Below are 4,608 nucleotides of genomic sequence, written 5' to 3' on the forward strand. Positions count from 1 at the left end.
CTGTGTAGGTGAGGGAAAAGCCTGCAGACTAGATGAGCAATTGATAATTATACCATGGTACACAAAGCCATTCAAGTGAGAGAGTGTAAAGGAAGGTGGTAGAGATAGAGAACAGTATAGTCAGGGAAACAGTTACTGTTCTCTGTAACTGAGGGCATGAGTTCCAAATACATGGGCTGGGTTTTTACGCGGGGTGAGGGGACCCCGTCCGTCAGCGTAAATGTTAAGGGTGAGCCCGTCCCCCACTCACCTTGAAGGTATTCGATGACCGTCAGACCGTTAATTGGCTTGAGCTTGATCCTCTATGTGGGGAGGAAGTTCTGATTTTTCATCTGGGGAGAAAGTCCTGCGTAATGGGCGAAATGTATTGGCATGGATTGAGAATTGGTTAGCAGATAGGAAACAGAGAGTAGGAATAGATGAAAGCAAAAAACCGCGGATGCTGGAAATCCAAAACAAAAATAAAAATACCTGGAAAAACTCAGCCGGTCTGGCAGCACCTGCAGAGAGGAACACAGTTAATGTTTCGAGTCTGTATGACTCTTCAACAGAACTAAGTAAAAATAGAAGAGGTGAAATATATATGGTCTTTTTCAGAGTGCAGGCAGTGACTAGTGGGGTACTGCAGGGAATATTGCTTGGGCCCCAGCTATTCACAATATATATCAATGATCTGGATGAGGGAACCAAATGAAATGTTTCCCAGTTTGCTGATGACACAAAACTTGGTGGGAATGTGAGCAATGAGAGGGTGTTAAGAGGCTTCAAGGTGGTTCATACAGGTTGAGTGAGTGGGCAAATACATGGCAGATGCAGCATAATGTGGATATGTGTGAAGCTATCCACTTTGGTAGGAAAAACAGAATGGTAGAGTATTAGTTAATTGGTGATAGATTGGGAAATGTTGATGTAGAAAGGGACTTGGGTGTCCTTGTACACCAATCACTGAAAGCAAGCATGCAGATGCAGAAAGCAGATAAGAAGGCAAATGGTATGATGGCCTTCATTGCAAGAGGACTTGATTACAGGAGCAAGGATATCTTACTGCAGCTGTACAGGGCCTTGGTGAGACCACACCTGGAGTATTGTGTGCAGTTTTGGTCTCCTTACCTAAGAAAGGATATTCTTGCCATAGAGGGAGTGCAGTGAATGTTCACCAGACTGACTCCTGGGATGGCAGGATTGTGATATGAGGAGAGATTGGGATTGACTAGGCCTGTATTCACTGGAGTTTAGAAGAATGAGAAATCTCATTCAAACATATAAAATTCTGACAGAGATGGACAGATTGGATGTAGGGATGATATTCCCTCTGGCTGGGGGGTTGAGAACAAGGGGTTACAATCTCAGAATATGGGGTAGACCATTTAGGACTGAGATGTGGAGAAACTTCTTCACTCAGAGGGTGGTGAACCTATGGAATTCTGTACCACAGAATGCTGTGGAGGCCAAGTCACTGAATATATTTAGGAAAGAAATAGACACATTTCTGGACTCTAAAGGCATCAAAGGGTATGGGGAGAGCGCAGGAGTACGGTGTTGAGATAGAGGATCAGCCATGATCATGTTGAATGGCGGAGCAGGCTCAAAGGGCCGAATGACCGACTCCTGCTCCTATTTTCTATGTGTCTATGTAACTCCAACATTCCCTCGATTTTTTTTAGGAGTGCACGACTGATTTGGTGGCTTGCGCAGTCCTTTTAAATTTTTTTGCATGTCCGCGCAAGCATGGTCACTTAAAGGAGCCGATTTGTGCATGGCCTGCTTGGGAATTTACGGATTGTAGCTTTGAGAGAACATTGCTTGATTCCCTTAGAGTCCATAAGTTATCAATCTCAGTCTTGAATATACTCAATGTCTGAGCACCCACATCCCTCTGGGATAGAGAATTCCACGGATTTACAACCCTCTGAGTGAAGAAACTTTTCTCCATTTCTAAATGCTGACTTCTTAGATTGAGACGATATCCCCTAGTTGCAGACACTTCACTTGGAGGCAACGTCCTCTCAACATCTACCCTGTCAAGCTTTCTCATAATCTTATATGTTTCAATGAGTTCACCACTCATTCTTCTAAACTCTAGAGAGTAACAGATACATTCTACTCAATCACTCCTCATAGGACAACCCTCTCATCACAGGAATCAATTTAATGAACCTTTGCTTCACCCCTCAAAGGCAACTATGTTCTTCCTTAGGTAATGAGACCAAAACTGTGATCCAGGTGTGGTCTCAACAAAGGCCATACCAAAGCAAAACCTGCTTACTCTTGTACTCCAACTCTCTTGCAATAAAAGGTGAACATACCATTTCCTTTCCTAATTGTTTGCTGCACCATCATGTTTGCTTTCTCAACATTATGTACAAGGACATCCAGACCCCTCTGAATGTAATATTTAATAGTTTCTCACTATTTAAACAATATTCTGTTTTTCTGTTCTTCCTGTAAAGCTGAATAACCTCATGCTTCCCCACATTAAGCTCCATCTGCCATTTCTTGTCCATTCTCTTCAACTGTCTGTATCCCTTAGTTCTCCTCACAGTTTACTGTCCTACTGAGTTTTGTATCATTAGCTAAGTTGGATACATAAATTTGGTCTCTTCATCTAAGCCATAAATACAGATTTTAATTAACTGCGGCTCCAGTACTGATCCTTATGGCACCCCACTAGTAACAGCCTGCCTACTCTCTGTTTTTTGTCCTTTCACCTATCTCTGATCCAAAGAAAGACATGCATTTATTTTGTGCCATTCAAGACTACTGGATGTCCCAAAGCACTTTACAGCCAATGAAGTAAATTTTGAAGTGTAGTCATTGTTGTAATGTAGTTACCCTGTCAGCCAATTTCCACACAGCAGGCTCACACAAATGCAAAGTGATAATGACCAGAGAATCTGTTTTTGTTATGTTGATTGTGGGATAAATGTTGGCCAGGACACTGGGGTTAACTCGTCCCCTCTTCTTCAAACAAATTGCACACAAACGGCGGTGTGATGATGACAGATGATCTGCATTTTTTTGTGTGATGTTGATTGAGGGATAAGTATTGGCCAGGACACCAGGGAGAATTCCCCTGCTGTTCTTTGAAATAGTGTCATGGGATCTTTTACATCCATCTGAGCAGGCAGCTGAGGCCTCAGTTTAACATCTCATTCGAAAGAGGGCACCTCTGACAGTACAAGACTCCCTCAGTAGGGCACTGGAATGTTAGCCTAGATTTCTGTGCTCAAGCACGAGTGGGGCTTGAACCTGCACCTCTGTGACTCAGTGTTACCCACTGAGCCACGACTGACACCTATAGTCTGAATACATTGAGTGCAAAAGTAGTGGAAGTAGATTCAATGGTAGCTTTCAAAAAGGAATTGGATACATATACTTTGAAAATGGAGAAAAAGAATTGCAGGGCTATGTGGAAAGTTCAGGGAGGCGAGACTAATTCTTCTAAAGAGCCGGCACAGGCACGATGGACTCAATGGGACCCTTCTGTGCTGTATTATTCTATGAAATGATTCTACAGGTATTCCCAGTGCCGTTACCAGTATTTATCCCTCAGTCAACATTATTAAAACGGATTATTTGATCATTATCACATTGCTGTTCTGTGGGAGCTTGTTATGCATAAATTGGCTGCCGGGTTTTCTACATTGCAACAGTGCTTTTCACTCATGTTCTTTCCAATGTCAAGTTGTTTTATTTTAAATACTTGACCACGTTGAAGTTACCTTCCTGGTCTCAGTGCACAAACTACTTGCAAAAGTGGAATTAACTACATTGTGGATCTGTGAGTTGTGGAAGAAAAGTATTGTTTCAGGACTTATTTAATTTTTCAAACTAACAGTTTAAACATATGTTTCTTGTTAGAAATTGTAAAAGTACATATGAGATGGCTCCTTTGAGTTTTAATGGAGTTCTAGCCAGTGGGTTTATCACTGCTGAAGGCCTTTTCAGCTTGTCTTGACTCCAGGTGTTGTGAAGGACTGGTGGAGAGGTGTTGGAGCCTGGCTCTGTTGTTGGGGGACCCCTCTGGCACAGTTTATTGCTTACCATTTGCTGTGTGAGGCCAAGGTTCAATGGAGGGATATTCAACTTTTCGAAGCTGGAAACTGGATAGTCTTGTCAAGCTTGTTCTCACACCCATCTTTCTCTTTGCCCTTTCACTCATCCTTTTTTCTGTCCACGCGCCCGCCCTTCTCCCTGCCCCGCCCTCACCCTTGCCCTTCTCTATGCCCCACCCTCACCCTTCTCCCCTCCCTACCCTCGTACCTGCCCCCCTCTCCTCCCCGCCCGCCCCCTCCCGTCCACCTGCCCCCCTCCCCTCTGCCCGCCCCCTCCCCTCCGCCCGCCACACCTCTCCCCTCCCGCCCCTTCTCCTCTCCCGCCCCCTCTCCCCTCCCGCCCCCCTCTCCCCTCCTCTCCCCTCCCACCCCCCTCTCTCCACCTGCCCCCCTCTCCACCCGCCCCCCTCTCCCATCCCCTCTCACCCCCCCTCTCCCATCCCTTCCCGCCCCCTCTCCCATTTCCTCCCGCCCCCCTCTCCCATCTCCTAATGCTTGCCCTTCTCTCCACCCTCGCACCTGCCCTTCTCTCCGCCCTGCCCTTTCCGTTCAC

The sequence above is a fragment of the Cetorhinus maximus genome, chromosome 20 (genome assembly GCF_964194155.1).
Source record: "Cetorhinus maximus chromosome 20, sCetMax3.hap1.1, whole genome shotgun sequence".
Taxonomy (NCBI): domain Eukaryota; kingdom Metazoa; phylum Chordata; class Chondrichthyes; order Lamniformes; family Cetorhinidae; genus Cetorhinus; species Cetorhinus maximus.